Source organism: Zonotrichia albicollis, chromosome Z (genome assembly GCF_047830755.1).
Source record: "Zonotrichia albicollis isolate bZonAlb1 chromosome Z, bZonAlb1.hap1, whole genome shotgun sequence".
Classification (NCBI taxonomy): Eukaryota; Metazoa; Chordata; class Aves; order Passeriformes; family Passerellidae; genus Zonotrichia; species Zonotrichia albicollis.
Window position 1 is genome coordinate 79,545,816 of NC_133860.1, and position 27,202 is coordinate 79,573,017.

The 27,202-nt window shown below is 42.5% G+C and overlaps 1 long non-coding RNA gene across 2 annotated transcripts; it reads left to right on the plus strand.

Annotated features, from left to right (window-relative positions):
• The first annotated feature begins 1,695 nt into the window (after positions 1–1,695).
• Positions 1,696–19,205, plus strand: LOC106629617 (uncharacterized). Of its 2 annotated transcripts, none has more exons than XR_012578301.1 (5): positions 1,696–1,823; positions 2,106–2,302; positions 14,808–14,889; positions 16,709–16,882; positions 17,484–19,205. It is a non-coding gene; the product is annotated as an uncharacterized LOC106629617 (long non-coding RNA). The 2 variants fall into 2 exon arrangements; XR_012578302.1 differs by having other exon boundaries at positions 1,696–1,819.
• The last annotated feature ends 7,997 nt before the right edge of the window (positions 19,206–27,202 follow it).

Here is a 27,202-nt window from a genome sequence, read left to right on the forward strand (position 1 = left end):
ATGTTATCATATTAACAAAAATAGCAAAAACATTAAAATATAGGATATTGCTGATATAATACATATTAATATTTATGTAGGTCATATTAAGGTAATATTAATATGTCATTAATACAGAATATTGTTTTAGTGTATTGTATGAATAATTATATTAATGCTACTGTATTTAAATATATATTATGTATATAATGATACAGTATATTAATTATGTATATAATGATATTGTATATTATATTGATACATATCAATATATCAGTATGTATATATTTTATTTATATGTACAGCTTGTATGTTTTAAGAATATGTATATATACATGCATATATATACATACCTATACATATATCTATTCAAATATTTGCATGAGTATATATATGTATATGGACTTATATATATGTATATAAATTTATGTTAATATATGTGTATATACAAATACACACATATGTTAACATAAATTGCATATATATATAATCCCTATGCTATACATATATGCATTGTGCATACATTATATATACACAAATATGCATACATACATATACACATATACTTACAGATATGCATATAAATTAAATACATGGTAATATGAAATATATTATAAATAACATTTACATATAAGATGCACATTTGTGTGCCTATACATATAACCATACACAAAATATGATACATATTTTTCTCTGTGTATATGTGAAAAATAAATCTGAAAATCTATTATAGATATAAATAAGTATAAAAATTATAAAATCAATTATAATTTTTATATATATGTATATATATGTATACATTTATATATGTATATATGTGTGTATACATATATATGTGTATACATATATATATGTGTATATATGTGTATATATATATATATATATATATGTGTATATATATATATATATATATATACAAGCCGGCAGGGCTTGGGTAGTTTCACTCAAAAGTTTCCAAATATAAGTCTTTAAAACTATTTATTATGTTATATATCTACAATGTATATAATGCCTACATATACATGCAGATATATATACACATGTATGTGTATATATATACATATATATACATATACATATATATACACATATATGTATATATATACATATCTATACACATATATGTATATATATATATTCATATATGTATATATATACATATATGTATATATACACATATATAAATACACATTTACATACATACATATATGTATATACACACATATATACATACATACATGTACATACATACATATATGTATATATACACATATATATGCATTTACATGCGCACATACATATATATACGTTTGTGTGTGTGTACATATATATATGCAGGCATTATATACATTATAGACATACAACATAACAAGAATTTTAAACATTTCCACTTGGAAACTTGCGAGCGAAACCCCCCGCCCAGCAGAGTACAGTGTATCCAGAGGCGTTCTTCCTCTCCCCAGCAAGCAGCCGGCCCGCCAGGTGATGCCAATATCTGCAAACCTGTACCCGGACCCTCCGCGGCGACACGGAGCCAGGGTACCGCATCCCGGGGCAGCCGCATCCCGGGGGAGCAGAGCCGCATCCCGGGGGCCGCTGCATGCCGGGGGCCGCTGCATGCCGAAGGGCCGCCTCCCGGCGGAGCAGCACGCCGAGGAGCCAAGCCCCGAGGAGCCCAGGCGGTCCCGCACGCACCTGCAGAGCTCGGCCGGGCCGCGGGCGGGGCGGCAGCGCCGGCTGTGACGTGCCCGCGCCACGGGAAGGAAGCGGCGCCGGCCCGGGAAGCGCTCCCGGGGCACGAAGGGAACGGGCGAGGTCCGCAAGGGAAAGGAAAATGCGAGTAGGTAATAAGGGTGGGAATAGCAGCGCGAAAAAGGGCTTAGAATTTTAAAGGTTTTGGGTTTAGAATTTTAAAAGTTTAATAGTGATGAAATGGTTATAAAAATAGTAATGTATTTAGAGTAATTAAAATTTGGATAATTAGGATTTAGGACAATAGGAGACAATGAAAACAAAGAGTTACGGACGGTCGGGTACCTTTTTCTGGGTAGCATAAGCCCGAAAAAGGACCCACGTTAACAGAGAATTAACCATTTAAAACCATAACCTGTTGCATATTCATACAGCTCATACATGATGGATAAATTCCATTCAAACACAGATTCTGTCTGGTCTGTGTCAGCTTCTTCCTCTGGATCCTGACGGCGTCTTCAGGACTGAGCGAGGCGAGAAGAGCTCAAAAAGAGAGCAATAAATTCTCTTTTTCTGAAAGATTTAGATGTCCTGTGGCTGCTATGTCAGTGCAAGTTCTCTCTTAAAAAAGGTATCTTACATATCATAGTTTCTATTTCAACCTTATGTTATAACCTAAAACTATGTTTAACACACTACTTCAGAAAATTAACACAGCATAACTTTCTAACAAAACACATGTAATATTCATTTTAATATTTGCAAAAAAACAGTCATAAAATATGCATTTTCCACAACAGTAATGCAATAGCAATAATAACAATGCAATAGAAATAATGTTAGTGTAATAGTGATAACAGAAATAGCAAGAGTAATAGTAGTAATGAAACAAATCAACCTTTGGCCATCACTTCACACCCACTTCCGTGCTGATGCTGCCTTTTATTTGATGTGTCCTAGAACAAGGATTCTTGTCCCCGAAAAGTGCTGCCTTGCCTCCATGGCCCCTTTGCCATTCACATCTTGCTTTTTCTCAGTGTGTTGGCAACAACAAGCCTTGGTTGTTTCCACAGCCACCAGGCTGCCCGTGGCCAGCACTTGTTCCAGCTCTGCCCCCAGAGCACAATCCTGGCTGGTAGCTCCCACATTCCCCTCACTCCAGTTTGTTGTGTACCAGAAAGTGGGCAGCAGCCTCAAAATCTTCTCCTCCATCTTCCTGAAATTTGGGCACTCACTCAGGTAGGTATACTGTATAATGGGAAAAATCCACATTATTGGAGGGTATCACTTGAGCACAAAGGGTCACAACAACAAAAACACTCAGGGAAAGAGCCTGTTCAGTCTAGAGGTGACTGAGATGGGATCTCAGTAGTGCATATAAATATCTCCAAGACAAGTGCTAGAAAAATGCCCTTGATGCTCCATTTGACTACTCTGAGGTGTTTCAGTCGTCAGGTGTGTTCATTTTCCTTTCCCCAGAAAAGTTTTAAGTAAAAAATAGCAAATGTCCACTGCTGGGAAACTAAAGCTGCAGGTTCATGTTTACATACTGTAAATGCATACTGTACTTCTGTCAGGATTTTGGTTTTGCCATAGTAGCTTGTTGGGGAGGATGAAAGTTTGACAAGAAAGTCTCACAGATATGTGTGCTTGGCAGAAAGATTTTTAAATGTAGAGTCTGATGAAGGAATAGAGATGGAAGCAAGTTTTGATATAGAAGAAAAGAATTGCTGAGCCAGTCTTACTGCATAACCAAGAAGGCAAAGGATGTTTTAGTTAGAAGGGGTTTTTATGGCTTTAGAGCAAAGGATAAACCCACTCAAACAAGATGTTTTTATCAAGCAGAAAGAGAGCACAGGCAAACAAGCCAGCAAAGTTGCAAGCAGAAAAAAGGTCTCAGGATTTTCCACTGCAAGAAAACTGAATAACAACTTCTAGCTTAAACTGTAATGTACTAACTTTTAGTGATTGGAGAACAGTAACATGAATATGGTAATTATAGTAGTTATGATAGGCTATAGATAACAAGGTGTAGATTGGTTCTACTGTATTAAGATGCTCAGCAAAGAGAAGTATATAATGCATTGTAACCAAAAGAAAAGTATAGAATGCATTGTAACCAAAACCAAAGGGTGTCCAGGCCTGCCTGCAGCTGCAGCTGACAGCTGTGGGCACAGCTCTGTCACCCACAGTCTTGGGCTGCTGTGACACCTTGGATGGAATAAACTGCATTTTGGAGAGCCCCTGGAGTCCTGCATCCCTCATGTAGACTCTTACAGTAGCTAGCAGTCCCTAGGCCTAGAGTAGGAGACAAATCTTTAGGGTAGAGGCTCAAGTCAGCTTCTCTTCATCTGTGCTCTGAGAAGCACAACAGCGCTCAGGGGAAAGGCCCTCCAGGGGTGTGATACTACCCTGCTGGTGTGACACGTGTAATTAACCAGCATTTAAATTAACACAAGGAAGAGGGGAGAGTCAGCTTGGGATCTCAGTGACTCCTTTTGAGACACTCTCTTAATCCCTGCTGCTGAACAGAGATGTAATGCTGGCAAGCTCACACTGGCTGCTCTTTTTTTTTTTTTTTTTTGTTTTGTTTTGTTTTGTTTTGTTTGGCCTGGTTTTGGTGTTTTTTGGGTTTGTTTTTTTTTTTTTGTTCCCCAGCATCAGAAAATCCAGTGTCAGGCTTTGGTGTTTGGCTGTGCTACAGGACAGACCTGACAAGCCCCACACAAGGGAAATGCTGAGCTGGCTCTCACCTGGATTTTACTTTCTCAGAAAGGGTGGGAGGACATCCAGAGAGAAAGGGCAGAGGCAGGTTGGGAAGCAGGTTTAAATAAAGAGACAGGCATGCTCTTGACATCTCAGGTCTCAGTTTTATCCCTCTTGCTCCCAAAGCAAGTCTGTCCTTCTCTGGGACATGAGTCTAAAATTCCGAGAGGAACCCGGAGGACAGAGCTCCCAAAACTGGTCAGTTTATTTAAACAAAATTGCTGCTGAAGGCAAGAAGTGATCTGGCTGTGTTCCTTTCCTGGTTTCAGCAGGATTGTCATTCTGTTGCATAACAAAGTTCAATTAACCAAACCACTGACTGGTCCTGCCAAATCAGAATTTTCTTACACTGCCACATGTGTTTAGTGTTGTGCACTGAGGTATAGACAGGTTTTACCCTCAAATCAGATTGTTTATAATACAGTATATAAGTAAGGGGAAAAAAAAGGTTGAAAAAAGATGGAAAAAAGAATTGTTTTTTTAAAAGGTTTTCTTATGCTACAAACATCTCCTTTGCAATTAACCAGTTTTGCTTTGGCAGGTTTTTGATACACCCCTGTAGATATCTCAGCACAAAATTAGCTTTGGTTTTAATCCAGTATTTATGAGATCAATCTTCTTAATCTTCATAGTGACAGATGCAGAAAGAATTATTACTTAGAGCATGTCTCACTATCACTGTGCTTAGGAATGAGATGGATTGCTGTAAAGTTTGGTATTTAAAAATGTGTTCTGACATCTGAAAGAAGTGCAACTCCATGCTATTTTTCATTATGGCACAAAGGTCATCTTTAACTTTCAAGGGCAGTTAGGACTCAATGGTTAAATTTGCTGCATAGGTACCATGATATAATGCGCAAGGTCTTCCTATTTTTTCTTTATAAATATATGTCTTAAATAAAGTGTGGACATGGTTTGACAATCTGAGCTAGAAAGGACTCATGCTCTGATGGATTGTATTCAATTTGGTTCTACTCCAGATTTCTGTTTTATTTCCCTATGTTATTTTGAGTTAGAGTCACGGGAGGGAAGGGAAGGGAAGGGGGAAGGGAAAAGGGAAGGGAACTTAAATCCCATCCAGTGCCACCTCTGCCATGGCAGGGACCCCTCCCACTGTCCCAGTGTCCAGCCCGGCCTCGGGCAGTGCCAGGAATGCAGGGGCAGCCCCAGCTGCTCTGGGCACCCTGTGCCAGGGCCTGCCCACCCTGCCACGGAAAGATTTGTTCTTAATAGCTGGGCTAAATCTACCTTTTTTCAGCTTGAAGTCATTCCACACCTCAAATCCTGGGGTCAGTTTCGAGCGCCTCACTCCAAGTAGTCTCATGGCTGCTGCTTAGCTCCAATCACAGTCCCGCTGTCTCTGAGGCCTGCCTTTGCAGCTTTCCCCAAACCCTCTGGTTTTGTGGGTTCCTACAGGAAAAGGCCCCGGGGGTGCTGTGGCAGCAGCCGGCCACAGCCCAGGGGTGCCCGGGGCCCAGAGGCCGATGGCCCCGGGGCTGTGCCGGCCGGGGGGCGGCAGCAGGAGCGGGGCAGGGCCCGTCCCTGGGCCGGCCCTGCTGAGGCCGCACCTCGAGGGCTGCGGCACCTCCGGGCCCTCACACGGGCAATGGAGGGGCTGCGGCGTGGCCGGGGCAGGGAACGGAGCTGGGAAGGGAATGGAGCCCCAGGAGAGGCTGAGGGAGCCGGGCAGGGGCTCAGCCTGGAGCAAAGGAGGCTCGGGGGGCCCTTGTGGCTCTGCACAGCTCCTGCCAGGAGGGCACAGCCGGGGGGTGTCACCGTGACATTCTCTGAAAAATCCCCTCACCAGGACCTTGTCTCCTGAGAAGTTGGGAAGCTTCAGCTTCTCCATGTTGTGCTTCTCTGGAACGTGATTTGGAGAATTGTTTATCCAGCATGTGAGTTGTTTTTAATTAATGGCCAATCACAGCCAACTGTGTCGGACTCTGACTCTCTCACAGGTTTTTATTATTCATTCTTTTCTAGCTTTCTCATGTTCCTTTCTCTTTCTTTAGTTTTAGTATACAATTTTCTTTTAACATAATATAACATCATTATATAATAAATCAGCCTTCTGAGAACGTGGAGTCAATTCTCATCCCTCACCTCGTCCTGGGGCCCTCACAACAGCACAGCTGGGGGGTCGGGCTGTGCTCCAGGGAGCAGGGACAGCAGCAGGGTTGGGAATGGCCTCAGGCTGGGCCAGGGCAGTTTTAGGATATTAAGTTTAAAAAAACTCTTCACTGAAAGGATTATCAAGCATTGGAACACGCTGCCCAAGGGAAGGAATTATTTTGTGAAAAGTGAAATTCGTAATGCTCAAATAACTTGACTATGGAAAAAGTGACAAATTGAAAAAAGTAATCACGGCATCACATATTCAGTAACTTCAATAAGAAGCAGAGGAACACCAGAAAAAAATGTATTAGAGAATTTGATTCTAATATAAGAGGTGTTTTTTTTGTTTGTTTCGTTGGTTTTTTTTTTTTTTCTGTAAAAGAACAGCTTTTAGAGATCCTAGCCTGAGGAAAAGCACCTTGAGGAATATGCTTAAAAAAACCCCATAATGTGTTCCTTAAATGAGGAATGCCAGTGGAGGAACACTTTCATTTGCCTAATGACCTGCAGAAGAGAGGGGACTGCCTGCCCATGAACTTCTCACTGTCTGCTAGCCCAAGATCATCTGAGCACTGAACATTGTGACACGTTAATTGACACACTGTGTAACAGCAATGTGAGCAGCATTTTGAATTTATTCTTGTATCTCATGTTTTCCATTGGACCATTGCCATGGTGACACACGGCATCCAAAAATTAATTTACTGAGCACCAAGAGAGCACTGGGTTCCAGGCTGTTGGAAAGCAATGCTGTTCTCTCTCTTCCCTTTAAAAAGCCTTGGGTCAGGCCATTCTTCTGCATGCAGCACAGAAAATAATTTGTAGCATGTTTGCTCTGAATGCTGAGACAAAGTTGTGTTTAGCAGCTTTTTTAATAGTGAAATTTACTTTACATAAATTCCACCTCAGTGGAGAGTATTTGAGGGAGAAGATGGAGGTTTTTATGGGATCTAGGATAAACACTTATTTTAAAATAAGTTAAGGCTGCTGTGATGGATGGTATCAGCAATGCCCTACTCCCCTCATCTCTGAGATTATATAGTTGAAGAATAACAGGACAGTGAAATAATGTGTATAATTTTGGGCCATGTAAATTATGTGAGGGTTGCAGCAGCCCCTTTGCTGACCAAAATTCTCCCGTCACATGCTCACTATCCCTTTGACTGCTCCTAAGTGACACGTGAACAAACAGCATTTGTTTGGCATTACAAAGCCAACAGCAGAAATTTCATTTTACTCTTATATATTCATACCTTCCTCCTAGAAATACCGTCCTGTGCTTTGTCTCTCAAGAGCTTCTCCTTGTAACATCCCGCAAGCTTCATCACTTGAAAAAAACATTTACAAACATTTCAAACATTTAGTTTGAAAGAAAATGAGGGAAAGGACTGAATGTGAGGCTCTGCTATGGTCTTCAAATGAAGAACCTTTTCTTTATCAGGCTAACAATGCAATGAAGATTAAGTAATGAAGTACTAACTTCATTAACTAACTAATATAAAATGTAGGAGTTTTTATTTTCTCTCACATAATATGAGTTTTTAAAGGAAATTAATCTTATTCTAATATCTTACACTCTTAACACTTCTTTCAAAATTAATGTGAAGTATGGTTACTACCATGCAAAAGTTGATTTTTGTTGTTATTCCTGTTTACAGTGAAATATGAGTCATATTCTGCCCCTTTGTTAGAAAGCTAACAAGAAGTGTTAGAGGTGTTAAAACCCTGTATTTTGAAGTCCACCTGAATAAAAAAGCTGTGTCCTTACATTTGAAATTACAATTGTTTTAAACTTAGCTATCTGGTTAAAGTCAGCACATGGCACAAAAATTCTGTTCACATGAATTTTCTTTTTTTTTTTTTTTTGGTGGGGGGATATATTTTGTTTCTTTCTGCTGTTTCCCCATTTGCTACCTAGTAAATAATTGACTGACTAACAGCGTAATCTGTTATAACCCATTCCCTTTAATGCCATGGACATTTTTTGCTAAGTGTTCTGTGTTTTGCTTTGATTTAAAATCAATTATAAAATTATTTCAAAGTCCAACCTGAGAGGTGCATTTGACTCTGATATTTAAAAAATGCTCACTGTGGTTCAGCTGCAGAGGATTTTCCAGGCCTAGGGATGTGGCAAGTGATTTGTATTTTAAATTTTTTTCTTTTATCAGTGAGATGGAAGATGAATAAAGGCAAATGGGTGCAGCTTCAAAATTCATACAGAGCCTGTTCCCTGAAGAGAACTTTTCCAAAGCATGGGAATGATCTCCTTGTGGATTTACTGTTCTTTTCTTAAACAAGAACCTAAAGTAATGAAAAAAGACCTTCATTTGCTGCCAGGCCTTTACCTGGGTTGTTTTTCTGCCTGGAATGAGATATAGCACAATGTGATGTTAACAGGATTTTTTTTTTCCACAGATGAGCTCTGATTTTCTGTGTAAAACCTTTTATTACAAAAAAAAAGTATTGAGTTATAGACTACCCTTGCCTAAACATCTCAAGAACTTAACTTGATAGCAGTAAAAATCAATTGTGGGCTGTTGTGTGGATCTCTGACTGGGGCTGATCTCAAACCCTATTCAGAGCTAAGTTTCCAGCAATGTGGTTTTTTTACTGCAGAGGGACACATGATGGGCAAACTCCTGCCTGGGGTGCTGCTGTAATTACGATCCCACAGCAGAAAAGTTGTAACAGACGATGATATAAAGCCCCATCATACTTTATCACTGCTCCGAGATCTACATAAAACAAACAGCTGGAAAGGATGGCAGCTTTATTGCAGCAGCATTTCCAGTTAAAGTAATCCTGTTGTAACTTGTGCACAGGTGCTATAAAATATGAACTCTTCATTTTATTCCTAATCAATGCAGCTACATCATCCTACTCACCCTCTCTGTTCCTTCTGTTTAATTTCAGGGTATTTCATCCAGTACTTCACTGGAGATTCAACACTTTCCTGGACAGGTTACACTGGAGTTCCCACAATTTAAATAAGCAATGTGCAGGCATTTTGTTCTTTCTACCCAAAAGTCAATTTTTAATCCAGAAGTAACATTTAACAACACTGTGTAGCTTTCAGCAGGCATACATCAGAAAGAATTTATTGTTTTCTAATGACTCCTTTATTTCCTGATCAGCTCTCTCTTCGTGCAGGTGTGTGTGGGTTGAAAACAGCTAAAAGGAGGGAAGATTCCAGAATATTCACCTCTTTTCTTTCTCAGCACTTCCTCTGTCAGTGAATGAATCCTCAAATGCAGGCTCAGCTGCTGGTATTACCTGAAAATTCCATATTCTACACATTCCTACTGGCCAAATGAAAATGTAGTTAAGTACATTTTCCCTTCTTCTTTTCTTTTTCCCAACTGTTTGTTTAGTTTCCAGTTCTGCCTCCCTCTGTGTTCTCCATTGCCGCCTTGTTCTGTTCTGTCACCGTGGAATATCACCACAGCGTGTCTTGTCATGCTCTCAACTGGGCAAACCCTTAAACTCATCCCCCTCTTTCACTGGTTTCTTCTTTGGTCCACTTAGATCTTGTCATACAACATTTAAAAACAATTTTTAATGGGTTTTTATCACTTATTTATTTATAAATAAATTTATTACTATATACTTATGCACCTAAGATTCTTGTCTGAAATGCTTCAGCTCATTAGAAAGACTTCCTGTTACTTTCTGTTTGTGTTGGAGAGAGCTATTTTCATCATTTCAGAAACTCAAATGAGACACAAAAAGTAGTCAGTTGGTACCTTTACTGTTTACTGTGTATATTCACCTGATTTTCTGTGATTTTTTTCTACTTCCACTGTTGTTTCACATTCAAGAAAAGAAAAAAGGACCCTGCTGTCTGGCAGCCTGTAGCTTCAAGGAAAGCTCTCGTTCATGAAGCGTATGTGGAATGTGACTGCATGCTGCCCAGGCATTGAAATAATACAGTAGATACTCAACAAAATGGATTTCTGACAACACCTGCAGATGCTTTTTTGCAGTTACATTTCAACGTTTTGTGTCAGTGTCGTGTGATGGCACAAATTTATTTCTTTGATGTGATAAAGACATTGAGACAGCTGTTCTGAACTAGGCAAAAAGGTGTCTAAGTGGGCAAGAATATTTACTGGACTTTGGGTTAGTATTGCTGTGCAAAGGATGAGGTAACTTTTATCTGAGAAGTACAAGAAGAAAGTTGCAGAAAATGCAGAACTCATATTTTGGGTGCTCTGGGGCTGTGCAGACAGGAGTTTGGTGAGTCAGCCTACATGGAAAAGGAGCCCCATCATAGCTTCTTTGAAAAAAAATTATTTTCCTGATTTATCTGATTTATTAATACCTCAGTCATGCTGCAAAACTTATTCCTTAGGGTGCAATCCTGGGCAAAAGCTGAAGAACTACAGTCCTATATTTTACTGCCTTTCTGTTTAGTAGTAGAAAACTATTATTTTTGGGAAAACAGTGTTGAGTTCATGCTGCTTTCCAGATTTTTAATTCAGAGCTGGGTGCTAAGGAAAGTGCATAAGCACTTCATCAATGTAATATTACTGTAAACAAAATAACAGATAAGGTAATAAATCTGCATTGATGCTGATGATGATAAAGTGCAGTGTTAGCAGTAATTTATTTATTTTAACTGGAGAAGAAAATTAAAGTGACATGACTGAGATACAGCATTTGGGGTCTCCTTTTACAAGTTTTTCCTTAGATTTCAGGGAAGTCCAGTTTCAATGCTGTGATGTCCCTTTGGTTTGAGCTAAGTGGGATCTTGTCAGGAGCCAAAATTGAGGCTCAAAAATTGTGTGTAGTTATCTGTTCAAGGACTTAGGGTTTGTCAGAACAGAACAATAATCACAATTCAAAGTTTATGTCCAGTACAGGTCTAATTCTTTAAAAATTGCCTAGGATTCTTTGGCCAAACAGTATAAATCCATCAAGAAATCACACTCTGTAGTTGTAATATGTAATTTTAATTAGCAGATCTTCAGTCTAATGAGCTTCCAAATGTTCCTTGCATTTGCTGAGTTTTCATATAACTTTGTGAAGTTTTAAGCACCTTAAATCTTAGGTTTAATCCTAACCATGGTGCTGTAAGCAGGGGTACAGAATGACATCAGGCTTGCAGACATTTTCTTCGGTTGTAAATTAACATTGTCTGAAAAACTGGTCAATTAAATAATTGGAATAACATTTTTCTCACTGTCTTTGTATCTCTGATTACTTTCAGTGGCTGAAATTGTGTGCTCATAGAATCTCTAATGGGTTGTTACTGCTACATTTGTTATTTTAAGCAGTAAGTACTAATTACTACAGGTCTAAGAATTAGACCTGTACTGGACATAACATTTCCCTAATAGTTTTGGAAGGGTGGGGAATTTTGCAGAATATTATGGAATTATACTAGAAACACTGTATGTTACTGAATACAAACAAAATCTTTCTTAATGATATTTATGTTTAATTGTGCAGACAGGTGGGAAGATGATCAAGAGGATAATTATATATTTAAATAGGAGTAAGTGCAAAATTAAAGTAATGTCATCTGTTTATACTTCAGTTCTTATTCTAGTGTTTGCCACCCCTCATGTTTTAATTCCAAATACCACATAGGTGGTTCTGGTATATTTTAACCCAGCTAATCCCACTCTCTTGCACTCTATGACTTCTTCCTAGCAGCTGTTTTGGAAGTAAATGTGGCAGTGTTCTACCCAGAGTAAAGTTACTTGAAATGTAATTTTTTTAAATTTAAAAATAAAAAAGCACCATGAGGAGGTGCTGAGGCCTGGTTTCCATTCCTATTTTAGAGCCTATTTAAATTTTAGATAAATTTACTTTTATCAGTAAAAGGTATGGGAGGCAGGTTCCAGTTCTTAGCTGAGAAGTGTGAACAACAGAAATTAATAAATCAAAAAAATTTAGGTGAACTGCAGTGAGCTGAGGTAGGAGAATCTTCTATTTGTCATATTTTCTACAGCAGGTTATGGAAAAGTAATTACACACTCCTCAGCAAGGTAGCTATTAAAAAGCAGGAGAATCTGCTGTTCCTGAAAATTATCACTGCAAGGCATTACAGAATCAGTATAAATATCAGGAAGCACTTCATCCCTTCAGGGTTACTACAAGAAGCAACTGTGAGGCACCACAATTTCCCTAACAGGTACTTGCAACTTTGGTTTTAAAGCAATAGAATAAATAATTTCTGTTGATCAAGGAGAGTCAATCTCTGCCAAGGCCATTTCAATACAGATTTACTCAGTCAGTGCAGACCAGTTTTTCTTGAAGCAACGCTGGGGAAAGCCATTTACTACTTAACCTCATCTCTGTCCCAGGTACAGAAGGACAAGGGTGCCAAAAAAGGCATTTGCAGCTCAGGAATTAGGCAGATTTTTAAATTAGGAACTCTCTGCATAACACCAGAACAGGTGGAGCTCCAAAATCTTGGGGGGAATCAACTTGAAAATGTGAGGAGCCTGTCTAAATACAGCACACACTAATTAAACCTCAGACTAGAGCATCTGATCAGAATTTTGTGTGGTGTTAAGAGTGGAAAGGAAGAGTTGTTTGGAGCTTGTCTGGCTCTGCCTCTGCGTTTGACTCCCTTCTGTCGTTCTGCTCGTGCCGAATTTCACTCCTCATTTTAATCGTGTCGCTGATTGCAGCACTGAAGCAGCCGCACTACACCCCGTAATTACTCGAGGGGAGTCATCGGGATGCAAAAACCACTCAGAGCTCTCCCGAGGTTATCACCGCAACTTTTCCTGTTGTCCCAAATTCACCGGGCCAGTGAAATGCAGGAAATGTTCCTTATTTGACAGAATAGCGGCACCCTGTGGCTCCTGCTCGACTTTGCTTTGAAATATTTAAAATCCCTCCAACTTCTTCTCTTGCATGCTGTTTATGATTATAACACAAGCTAAGAGTTATTTTAGCCCACGAAAGGTAACAGATTTCTTTTTAAAGACATTGATGCTCTGCATACGAGGTAAGAAAGAGTGCATTGGGGGCAAGAATAGGATTCTATCTCTTCAAAATGCTATCAAAGCCAAATTTTGTGCATATTTATTTTCATTATTCACAGAACAGCACAAAGCCATCTCTGAGGTATTTACAGGTAATTACACGTCCTACAGTATGGAGTAAAACTAGTCAAACTGACCTGGACCTCAAGCAGTGCCTTGGGTAGGGCTTTGTGAACTCGATACCTTAATGTTTAGAAACCTAATGTATTATTTCAATTTATTTCTCAAATAAGAAGCCTGCTGCTAATTTATGCTGAAATCAGTGTTCTGCTGGTGCAAAGGGCTCAAAAATGAGGCAGTGATCTGACCACCTTCGAGTATCACACCTCCTGTGCCCTCTGTGGCACCCCTGAGTGTCACTGCCACTCACAGCTCCTTCAAGAAATCCTGCCACACCTGCCAAAAAAAGTGAGTCAGTCACACAAAATAAGCCACAAAAGAAGTCTGAACTCTCATTGCTCTGTGGTTTAATCAATTCTTTGTTAAACAACCCTAATATCATTGCCATTTGTTCCACAGCCTCTGTGATGATATTTTTTAAATAATGAATCTCTGCAGAGGTAAGTGCTCTGCTTAGAAAGAAGTGAAAATAATGTTGATGTGCTTCTGTTTTTTGCTGGCCACCTAATTTTCAGCACTCAGCAGGGCTCAGCAGAAGTCCCAGGTGATGGGTTTTGCTCCAGCAGCACAGAGATGTTCCTTGGCCATGCAATAAAAGCAGTAACCAGCATTTCTAGAAGAGTAAATTACAACTACAACACACAGCAAAGTATAAAGAATTTCTACTCTTTTTGGGTGGAATTTCAGTTGTGTAGGTGAAAACAGGGTTTTACTAAGGTCATGCTGCCCAGAACCAGAGCAGCCTGTGAATCTCTTCTATCTGCAGGTTGTTACGTAACTTATATATGCTTATTTCATGTGCCCCATCCTGATTTTGCACTCGAATTTCAGGGTTTTGTCTCAGACACTGAAGCAGCAGCTGAACAGCCCCTGCTAGCTGACATTTTTTATGAGATATATTGAAATGGGAATCACAATTACGGAACAGCAATTGCCCCTTCACTTGGGGCTGGGGTGGAGGCAACACTACTAAGGCAAGAAATCCCAGAGCAACTAGATAACAAATACAAGAAAACAAGGAGGAAGAGTGCAGGGAGAGTGGCTGGTGGGTGATCAACTGTGTAAGGGAGAAGAAAGAAAATCCTTCTATTTTGTTTTTGGTTTTTGACTGTTTTTCTTTTTTTGAATCCGAAGTAATCAGATTATGCAGAAAAATGAGAGCAAACTGTGAAGATACCTGACTTGCTTTAAAATTACCACACTGGATCTGTAGCAGGTGAGATACAACATTGCAGAGCTCAGGGGGTAATTTTCCCTAATGACAAGTTAATTGGCATGTTTAAATACTAACAGCTGCTGATGTTGTTACCAGTATTTACTCACAGGTTCATATTTTCAATAATCAATGATGCTAATAAACACCTTTCAGGTTTGAGCTGTTGGATATTCCATCAGAGGCTTAGGAAACAACTCCATGGCAGGAAATCTACTGCAGAAATCCTGAGAAATAAATTTCATTCTCTTGAATTTTCAAGTGGGGTTGTGGAAGAAAGATGTGATTTTAAAATAAACATCAGGTTCCATACATCTGCAACCATTTATCCACTTAAGGTTCTAATGCAGAACAGAAATAATGATTTTGACACATTAGAAGAAAGCACAGTGGAATCTGAAAACTGAAATCTGTCAGTATGACATTTCAGTAACTGTGCTCCAGCCTGTCTGAAGATAATGTGGGATCATTAGCAGTTCAAAATTCTCTATATTTAGGTCCTCTGAATGTATACCAAAAGTCTGAAAAGGGTGTAGAAGATTTTTTAGTCAAATCTGCTTGCATTTAATGTAAAATGTACAAAGGTGATAATGAAGTTACAATCAAAAAGAATTCCAAATATTCAAAATGCCGTACATAGTATATATATTTTTGGGGTTTTTTTCAAAATTAAAAGCTATATTTCATGTTAAAATACATTTTACCATTAGCAACCATGTAGAGTTTCCTGTGTTGTGCAACATGTAAGGGGTAACTGGAAGACAGGCTGGCTAGGTTATTACAAAATTTCTTAGAAACTTAAATGGTACAAAATTTGTTAGAAACTTAAATGAAGATTCCCCCAGGGTCTAACACATAAACATTCTTTTTGGGGCGGGGGGGAGGGGGGGGGAGAAAGAAAAAAAAAAAGAAAAAATTTAATTATAAACTGATTTATATATGTAGAGGAGTTTGTACTAATCTCATAGACCTTATAGCTGCTTTGTAACCATCAAGTATTTAATAAAAGAAAAACACCTAACTTTAAATTTACTCTGATTTATATGTTGTCTCTGAAAACTTCCTGATTAGTAAGACTGAAGAAGTGTTGCTTTTTCTTTCTTCATAATCTGTTTTATGGGTTTTTTTTTTTTTAACATGTTATTCCATGGAAAAATACTGAGGTGTGTAAAGTATCACAACTTCACCAGTTCAGTTGTAAAAATATGTACTGCTATTGGAGTTGTAGGTATTATAATTGGAAGAAACATAATTATAATCTGTGGAAATTAGCTCACATTCAAGCCTGGACATTCAGTTTAAGGAAAGCTGACAATGAGAGATTGATCTTTCATCAAAAACTCAGGTCAGGTAAAGCACAAAAACATCTTAGGCAAAAGCACTTTTTATTTTTAGAAACTAATAAATCCCCCTCTTTCCCCTCCTTTTCTGAAGAAGGGGAATAAAACTCCTTAATCTCTGGCAGCTTGGAAAATTCTTGTCCTAATTTGAAAAATGGCTCCTCAAGAATTTCACTCAGTAGAAGTCTGCACTTCCTACATAAATAAATAAATAAATGTAAATAGCTGCTTAGCATAATTTTATCTACAGATATGTCTGCTTCACTGTAACAGTGGTTATTATATTTATGTAATAAAAAAATTAGTATCTAATAATATCTAATTAATATATTTAACAATAGTAATATTCTGTTCATAGTCTTTTGCAGAGAACAAAGACTAAAGCTGTAAAAGAATCCTTTTGCTGTAGATGTAAAACCACTAAGAAATGTCTTTCAAAACAAGAACTCTTCCTCTTAAATATCTTTTTTTTTTTCCCCGAGACTTCTCCATGAGACAGGAATGTCTGCTTTGGAGTGTATTTTGGAAGCCATCCTCTTGCTTTAATCCAGAGCCCTCTGAACTGTGCACTGCAAACACAGGGGAGAGCAGTTTCAGTCTAAAATCTGGCTGCCACTGCAGCACCTGAAGCTAAAAATCCACACAGAGGTGTACAGGTTGGTGTTGTTTCCTCTGTTAGATTTGTTTACTGCAGCCTTGGGGAGGAACTGGTGTTTTCTACATAAGAGCCTCCACTCCCTTCACCTGGAGAAACCACCCAAAGAGTCTCGCTGGCCTCTAAGTGGTTTCTGTGGATTTTGGTTGTTGTGTGTACTTTGATGCATTACAGCACCTGGAGTGGCTGCAGTCCTTCCTGAGACAGCAGGAATACACAAAAAAGTACCATGAAGGCATTCCCATTCCGCTTTATCTTTTCTGGTTGTGGATCTGCAAGGCACTACATCAGCTTCTGCATTCTTCAAATGTTTAAGTGTAAAAATAATTAGTAATTTCTGCTTTATTATGTGGAAGAAAGCAAAGGTGATAGCCAAATTTCCAGAGTGATGTGAGTGTAATACATAATTGAAAAAAATACAGGGTGAAATAAATGAACAAACACACCCCTATGGGTAATAAATGAAGGTATAAATTAATATTGACCTGTTGAGTCCAGACACACACTCTGTGCCTGATTGTTGCCCCCAAGAGCATGGTGATTTTGTTATCAAGAATGCATAGCCGTAAATATAATTGCCTTATTGATTTTTCTCCCCTTAGGTACCAATGTGAACAGCAGCAGAGGACAGCTGTGCTAAGCACAGGCACATCTGGCAAAACCTCAGAGTTCCAGCAGCATCTCCACGTTTTCCCTGCAATCCTATTTCCACAAGCTCTGAGATAAAGCAAAGCTGTGGCAGCGAATAACCTGTGGCACCTAACTGAACTTCAGGCTACTGAATTACGGTGGAAGCAGTGTGGCAGTATTTCCTACTTCTGCTTTTCCAGCATGGCAGGCATTCCTAGTCTTTCAGATTTTCAGCTCTGCCAGAAAATGTAGCTGCTAATACACACCAGTTGTGTTAAATTGGAAGAACATCCCCTTAAGTGCTTAAGCTGAATTCTGAATGCAAAAGAAGCAATCCCAAACCCCAATTATCTTTTGAAAAAGTAAATAAGAAAGCACTAAATCTTGGGGGAGGGGGTGGTAGGGTGGTTGGTAAATCCTCCACCCTTTTAAATGCTAAAGGATGTTACATTTGAACTGTGAGCTAAACACATGAGGGATCTCTGATTATTCCCAGCACAGCTGGCAGGGCAGCATTTGGTGCCAGGTCGGTGTAATAAGGAATGGAGTGCTTTTTTTGTGGAAGGCTGGAACACGCTTATATTTCTTGTAACTTGTTACAATTTTTAAGTTCTGTAATTGTTCATGCATTTTTGCCACCATGAGTACACCCTCCTCAAACATCTCCTCCAGGAAAGCGGATTGCTGAGGTCCAGATCTGGATTTTTAAGTCCAGAAGTTTAATTCCTGCTTTTGTGGCTTATTTATTTTCCAGATGCCTGAAATGACACAATTCAGGTTGAGGAAGAACCAGATATGGTGTGATACATGGAAACTGTCATAGAGTCATCAGGAGGTAGAGACAGTTTCTGCCAGCACACAGAACACTGCCCAGGAGGCACAGGAGGGTTTTCCAAATTAACTGAGGTGGCAGAGGTTGGTTTTAAGTCTTACCATGAGCCCTGTGTTTTATAACTTGGTAACTGTTTGATCTCTGGCACAAACTATTTGTCTCTCTTTAGTCTGTACAAAACTGCCAGTTATATGGGAACTGCAAAATTCCACAAATAGAGACCTTGGTTAGAAAATCAGACTGCAGTCTGCTCTTTTAACTGCAGAGGTTTAGCAAAATTACACTCTTAGGTAGTAAGTGCAAGAACATTTCTCTCAATTCCAGAATTACTCTGCATTTTGTGCCAGCTGTGGAATTGAAGCTAGTGAAAAGCTGCTTTTCTGCAATGGTCAATACTCACTGTAATATTATACATGTAGTCTTTTAATTTTTAATATATGTCTTTTAATATTATGCATGTAGTCATTACTTTTGTACTACTTTTGCACATTGCAACTACATTTAGCTTGATTTAAAATAACGTTTTAGAAATGTGCTTTTAGCAGACTGGATGTTTTATGAATAAAAACACCCTGTACTGGGGTGTTTGTCATGAAGGAAGGAAGGAAGGAAGAAAGAAAGAAGAAGGAAAGAAAGAAGAAGAAGAAAAGGCTGTGGCTCCTGCTGCTGCTGCTCAGGACATTGGACTCTGTGCCAGGGAACAACTGCTGCTGCTGCTGCTGTTCCTGCACAGAACCTGGGGCCCCATGCCAGGGGCTCTATGCCAGAGAGCAGCTGTTGCAGCTGCAGCTTTTGCTCTATATCAGAAAATTTTTAGCATGGACTTTAATACTTAGAACTGTTTCCCTTCTAAACTGATGTATTCATGCAATAAACAACTTTATAGCAACCAACAACTGCTCTTGCCTCTTTGAAGACCCCAGACCCAATGACAGCCTTGACAGAAAAGTAATGAAGATGTAGCACTATAAAGACATCTCATGCTTGTCCGTAGGAGTGGAGATCACTTTTAGTGTCACTGCTAATATTTGAAAGTGCAGAGAAGAAAATTATATTCCATTCCCCTTTGGATGTCCACGCTAAGGCATCTGTGGCTGCCTTGCTGTGCCCTTGAGGGCAGCTTTGTGCCAAGGGTGAGGCATAACTCCCTCTCACTGAGCTAAGGAGCTGCAGGCCTTTGCTGCAGTTGGTGGCCAGTGTGATTGTGGTGGATGAGAGCCTGAACAGCTGTTAGGTGTGGGACAGCAAGCACACAATGCTGCAGGCAGCTAGGAAGGGTGGGAGGACATTGCAAGAGCAGGAGCTCTGCTGCAGAATCGTGCTGCCACGACTCACACTACTGTTGCACAGCACACTCACACTACGGCTGCACACGGGCACAGGGAGGATTGGGAGAACTGGGGAACAGGCTGTTGGAACACGGTTGTTTTCTCACCCCAGATATGGATTTTAAGATTGTTCTATTTTGGAGACTCCAGAAAGTAAATTTAGAGGAGTTGCCTGGCATGCCAATTCTGTTAATTTATTGCCAACTAAATCCCCAAAATGAACGTCATAAACTTGTTCAGAGGACACCTTGGGGAAGTGAGGAAACAACCATCAGACATGCTGTTTCAATTCCCTTTTTGAATAAGGAACTGCGTCCCAAAAGGATTCCCACAACTTGATTTAAAACTCCTTTTGGAGCTGCTGACAGCCTAGCACCCATGGCTGAGATAACAAATTGAGCAGCTCAAACCAACCCACCGCCCCTGACAAACCAAAACTGAAGCAGAACACCACTGCCAGTACCCCACAAGAAAGAGAAAAGGCTGTGCAGCAAAAAGAGAGAGATCCTGGCTCCAAACCTAAAGGAGCACAAGGACAGGGTCCCTTAGAAAAAGGGGACCTTTACAAATGGCAGGGAGAGTAAGGAGGAAGGAACTTCACTCCACAAAAGGGGAGGAAAGAGGTTTCCTTACCGGTCAGGCAAGTGGAAAAGAAAAATGTGGAAGTGATGGCTCCTACCAGGGAACGATTCCTGTGGCGCTTCAGGAGCTTCCATTCCCGTCCCTCAGGAGTGCCACCCACCAAAACAGTCTGCTCCCACTGGGGTAGCTTGCCAGCCAAGAAACCTTTGGGGGCACTCCAAAGTACAAAGGCCGGGGAAGTGTCCGAGGTCTCATCTCCGGGGTCTGACACTGGTCTCAGGCCCCACGTTGGGCGCCATGCTGTCACCGTGTCCCTCTGAGCGAGCGCTCAGAGTCACCCACCTTGCTCTGGCACAGTGAGTGGTGGGGTGTAGGAGCGTTGTGGGGAAGGATGGTCAATGGTGTAGGAGTGTTGGGGGGAAGGATGGTCAATGGTGTAGGAGCGTTTGGGGAGTAGGATGGTCGGGATCGATGGAGATGAGAGATCTCTGCAGCCAGGCCAGGAACTTGTGGTTTATTGCAAAGGGCCTGGGTGCAGGGCCCTGCTGGGAGCTGCCAGCCACAGCTCAGAGCAGAAAAGAGAGAAGAGAGGGGTAGAGAGGATGAGAGGGTAAGAGCACAAGAGAGAAAAAGGGTAAGAGAGCAAGGTTCCCATTACAATACAATAAACCTTCTTCTGTGTTGAATATTCTGATTCTCACTAACCAATCTAGTACAAGATACAAATTCTATAGCATTTACATACAGCCTATAAGAATCACTACATTACCATACTGCGTTATATTACAGTGACCTTAGGAGGTCACTGGGTGAGAGAATGACGAGAATCTTGTTTCTTGATCAGAAGGCTTGATTTATTGATATATAATATATAATACATTATAACTATACTAAAAAGAATAAAGAGAGAGAGCTTGCAGAGACTGCTAAGCTAAGAATAGAATAGAAGGAATGAATAACAAAGTTCTGTGTTCAAGGAATCTCCCCTGAGCTGCTCCTGTGATTGGCCCTTAGCTGGAAACGTGCAAAATGAGCCAATCACAGGATCACCTGCCACATCTCACAACAGCCAATAACAATTTGTTTACATTCTTCTTCTGGGGCCCTTTGCCTCCCAGAAGATGGACAAATCCCAAAGAAAGGATTTCTATGAAGAAATGTCTGCGACAGCGTTACATTTTAAACCCTAAAAACTCCTCTTTGGGCCCCTTCTGCCAAGCTGGCAGGGTCTGCTCTGACCCTTGGAACTGTCTGCAAGCAGAGGGATTGTTCCATCAAAATGGGATTACTTTCAGACCAGCCACACTGTTGTTTTCCAGTTGTTCAGTAACTAAAGGATCTCAAAGCTTGCTTTCATTTCAATCTCACTTATACTTTCCATATTCTCAAAATCTTTTGCCAGACAATCATATTTATAAGGCTTTCCTGTTTCATCTTCCCCAGCAGTGGGGGACACTCTCCCATTCCTTGGGAGGCTGGGAGAGAGGCTTTCACCTTGCGGATGAGACACCAACGTGACGTAGGTAGGACAAGAGTGGACTCCAGTTGCAGGCAAAGTCCAGGTTTATTAGGGAGCTCCAAGGAGATCTGCAACCCAAGGGGTCCAGCCAATTGAAGACCCAGAAGGGGGTGTGCAAGGTTCTGTAAAGGGGGGAGTGAACAGGGGAGGAGTTTGCCCACCTGCCAATGGGAATACAGAAGGGCATGGGGATCAGGGACATAGGCACACAGGGGGACCACCAAGGGCAATTCAAAGGAGGGGTCCTGGCACCTGAACCTATCACTCGGTGCCTTTGTAGAAGTCTCTAGAGGTGGGGGATGGGCTGCTGAGTGACAGGGAGGACAATTGGGAGGGGCTGAGAGAATGACACAGAAACTTTTAGGGAACAGGGGGAGTAGGCAGGGAAATTCACATCAAAAAGACGGGAGGAGGTAACAGGGGCAACTGGGATATACCAAAGTATAGCTTAAGGCAAACAAAACATGTATGAACACAACACAAGAGCACACCACATTCCCACTATGGTTGCACCAAATCTTCACTCTTGTCCAGTCTCCCTTACGTACATCCTGTCTCCATCTCCAGCTGCATCTCCCTTGCTGCTACATCTGCACCTCAACTACCACTCTGCCCATCCAGAGCCCCTGCAAGGACACATCCCCTTCCACCTTCAGCTCACGCATCACCTCTGCCACCAGCTGCTGCCCATACCTGGGGATACAGCACTCAACACTTCATCTCCAACTGGGGACTCACAGGCCACGTCACCATCTCAGGGCCATTGGGGTCACCAAGCTGTACTGTGTCCCACAGTCCCCACTGACCATCTGCCTTGAGAAGAGCTCCCAACCCTGTAAGAAATCTCCGGGACCCCCAGCCCCTTGACACCAGCAGATCACCCACAACCTGACAGCCCCAGGGCAGCAGCAGCTGCTGCCCCACCTGCTCATCTTGCAGCTGAGGGCACCCCCATCATCTTGCGCCCAACGAAGCAGAGCTGGAGACACCACAGCAGCCCCTCAGCAGCACGCTGGCGGCTGCGTGGCCACCTCACTGTTCTGCACTGGGGCAGGGATGGGGCACTGCCACAGCACAGCCCCAAACACGCCTGGCACCCCAAGGTTTGCCTGGGCCACAATCTCTGTGCACCACAGTGTCACTGTGCCTCTCCCAAGTGTCCATTTGGAGTGTCCCAGCTCGCTCCGGCACAGCGGATGGCAGGGAACACTCTTCTCCTGTTCCTCTGGAGGCCGGGAGGGCAGCTAAGGCTCTTGCCTTGCACGGATCAGACACTGAACAACACTGGTAGAAGTAAAGGAGCAGACTCTTGTCGAGATTCATTCCAGGTTTATTGTAGGATGGTATGAGAACTTGTCCATCCACCAATGAGGGTATATGGGAGTGAGAAAATAGGGAAACAGACAGTTGGGAGAACCAATAAAGGTAACTCAGGAGAGGGACCCCGGTTCCCAGACCTATCACTCAATACCCCTGGTGGAAGTTTCTAGAGGGAAGGGATGGGGTGCCCAGTAATGGACAGGACACTGGGGAGTGGTTGGGGGCACTTTCCAGGGTGCAGGGGTGGAGGCAAGGAGATTGACAGGGAGGAAGAAGGAGGAGGCAACAGGGACAGAACCATTCCAACAAGGGGAAACTGGAGCTAACCAGAACACAAAACGCTACAACAGGACATAAGTGAACAGAAAACAACATGCACTGGGGGCAGGGAAGGGGCACTGCCACAGCACAGTCAAAACCCACCTGGCACCTCAAGGTTTGCCTCTGCCACAGCCTCTGTGCATCGCAGTTTTTCACCCCATTTCCCTCTGGGTCCCGCAGAACTCCTTTTATTTTGGTAGGAGAAGAGCTCTCACTTAGGGTGTGCTCCCCTACGATTGTAAGGAACTGGGGCAGGGAGAAGAAAGGCCTCCTGGTTCTGGGATCCATGGCCTGTCATATCCAGTTCTGGTGACATAGGAACTGGAATGAGGGTGTGGGAACTGAAAGTCAGAAGAGGATAGGCCAAACTGCAGGGCACAGGAACGAGACATGGGTGGGATTACAACATGAAGAGAGGGACAAAACACATTGGGGGACGGGCTGAAGGAGAAGCCCACATGAAGGGGAAGCACCTGATGGATGGGAGGAGTCAGCAGACAGGACGGGGTTGGATGAGTGGGAGAGGATAGGGGGAAAGGGATTTTAGGAAGAAGGAGCACAAATGGGGGGCCATGCCATGTAGCCACCACCATCTTTGGTCCTGGAGGGGCCATCTTGGGGATCAGAGCATAAACCACTTTGGGGAACAGTTTGGGAACAATTAACTGGGAAAAAAACAGGAAACAGACTGGAGGATCAGGCAAGGGTCCGCGACAGCTGGAGCCATGCTGCCAGGGCAAGGATGCCAAGGAGAGCCAGGGAATTGAAAGTTGCAACTGTGCCTCTTTACAGTCTGCTCCCCACAGACCCCCCAGGGTAGGGGACAGGGTTCTAGGATCATGGGATGGGGAAAGAGGGACATGCGGATTAACTAGGAACAACTGTGCTGGCCATTTCATCATTTTCCCTTGATCTTTTTGCTCACCAAATTAATATGAACAACAGAAGAAACTCTGCAGGATTTGTCCTCCCCGCGAGGGAGTTCCTGGGCAGAGGAACCTCCTCAGAATTCGAGGGAGCAGCCCTCCCAGCCCACCTTGCACTCAGGCCCAGATAGAGAGTCTTCTTTCCCATCAGATGAAGAAGGAGGACTCAAGACACTGCTGAAGCTCCAGCTAGGTTTATTATAGGAGAGTCAGAGGGTCCAGGAAGGGAGAGGAGCAGGGACAGCACCACAGCTGAAGGGGAGCTAGTGGCAGAGCCCAGAACAGGGGTGGGGCCAGGGCTTATAACAGGAAGAAGGTGGGCTGGGCCAGGATACAAAACAACCATCAGGGAGAGGGATCAGAGGAGTCGTCAAGGTGGGGTGATAAAGGATACACCAATGCAAGTGAGGGGAGAGGGTGGCCTCACAGCACAACCCAATGAGGGAATGAGGGATAGAGAACTTTCTGGAAATGGGGGAGTGGGCCACAGCTGATTGACAATCAGACTGGAGAGTCCTCTGTGAAATGTCTGTCCGAAATGTGGAACAGTGAGGCTGGACAGTGCTCAGGTGGAAAGGGACCTGGGGGTGCTGGTTGACAGTCGGCTGAACATGAGCCAGCAGTGTGCCCAGGTGGCCAAGAAGGCCAATGGCATCCTGGCCAGTATCAGGAATGGTGTGGCCAGCAGGAGCAGGGAGGTCATTCTTCCCCTGTACTCAGCACTGGTGAGGCCTCACCTGGAGTATTGCTTCCAGTTCTGGGCCCCTCACTTTAGGAGGGACGTTGAGATGCTTGAGCGTGTCCAAAGGAGAGCAATGAGGCTGGTGAGGGGCTTGGAACACAAGCTGTATGAAGAATGACTGAGGGAGCTGGGGTTGTTCAGCCTGGAGAAAAGGAGACTCAGGGGTGACCTCATCACTCTCTTCAACTTCCTGAAGGGTGGCTGTGGTGAGCTGGGGGTCGGTCTCTTTCTCCGGGCAACAACAGACAGAACAAGAGGACGCAGTCTCAAGCTGCGCCAAGGGAGATACAGGCTAGAATTAAGGAGAAAGTATTTTACAGAAAGAATGGTCAAACACTGGAATCATCTTCCCAGGGAGGTGGTAGAGTCACCATCCCCTGAAGAGTTTAAAAAAAAGACTGGATGTGGCACTTGGTGCCATGACCTAGTTGAGGTGTTAGAACATGGGTGGGACTCGATGATCTTAAAGGTCTCTTCCAACTTAGAATTTCTGTGATTCTGTGATTCTGTGAAATATCCTTCATTTCTGCCTCACAATTGTGATGAAGAAAAGACCACCAAAAAGTTAAAAACTGTTGAGCCAGTGGGAAGGAAAAGTCATATGCTTCTTAGCTTGCTGTTTTCACAGGTGTTGTCTGCAGAACACGCCATGCTGAACTTGAAGGGGGCATGCTGCCCTTTCTGAACAATGGATCTGGACTTCTTCCCTACCTCCCCACCTGGCTGGTCTGAGCTCTGGGGTGCTTTCCCCCTCCAAGAGACGACCCCTCTCACCTGCCTTCAACCACCGTGACAAGCAGAGACGTGAGCCTCTTCATCAAAGAACCAAGACAAGAAATCCCCGTGCAAGAAAACCCCCTTGCACCTTCTTCCAGGGATTGGGACTCAACACCCCCCCCCAGCTCAGGGTAGGTGAGCACAAAGGATGGAAAGTCTGCCCAGAATAAACACACCTGTGAGCATTGGGCCATGAAAACAATGATTCTGCCTGTTGCTTGGCTAGGACTCTGTGTGCCCCCCTTTTTCTGTTCTTTCCCCCTCCTTGGAGACCTTTGTTTCAGCTCCCCTTCCCCCCAAAGAAAAAATCGTATAATTGGAGCCCTGGTTAGCCGTGCTTTTCGAGATCTCCCTGGACATGGCCTAGTGAGCTTCGACAGCTGGACCCTGAAGGACAAAAACGGCACCACGTCTGGGTAGCTATAATCCACTGTCCTCCTTTCCTCCCTCTTTCCTTATTGTCTCCCTTTTTTCCCCATTTCCCCTCACCTATGCTCACCAGTTGTGGTTATTTTAATAAAACTTCATTTTTTTGATTTGTTACTGCAAATCCCCTGTGCCTTGTTGGTTATTTTTGCACCAAAAACTCATCACGTCACCCGTTCACTGGGACGGACCGCGACATCATCCCAGGGCATCTCCGCCCCATTCTTCCTGTGGTCCCCTGCCACATCTCCCCCTTTTTGGTTTACTAAAAAAACCTCGCCTACTGTCCTTTGGACGGCTTTCTTGAGGCAGGCAATGGTGACTACAACAATTGCAATGATAATAAAAATCCACAGAAGGCCTCTTAAAATGGAGGCGGCCCACTCAGGAATTCCCCAAAGTCCAAAAAGTCTGTCCAGCAGTCGGCCGCCTTTTTCTCAGACTCAACATCCTTCACCTGACCTTGAAGTCTCTTGATCTTCACTTGTATAGATGTGCTGTGAGAGGACAAGTTGAAACAGCAGAGTCCTTTGAAGTCCTCGCACCCATGGCTATGGGTGAGCAACAAGAAGTCAACTGCAGCTCTGTTTTGTAGTGTGGCGTGTCTGGCGGTCTCTTCATCTGCCAAAAGGTCCGACAGTGCAGCAGACGCTGCGTTGCCCTGCTTACTAAGCCAGCATCCCAGGTGAGAAAGATCATCAAGGGCCTTTGCGCGGCAACCCAAGGTAAGAAGATAAATATCATGACCCTTTTGGGAGTTCTCCAATTATAAATCTGGCTATCGCCATTTGGGTTGAATTCTTCAAAAGACCTCTTTTGGCAGGCTGATTTGGTGTTCTGTTTCCAATCTTGTAATAGAGTCTATTTGGGGTGAGGGTAGTCAGCTGGCCAAGGCTGCAAGGACCCCCTTTTATGTTG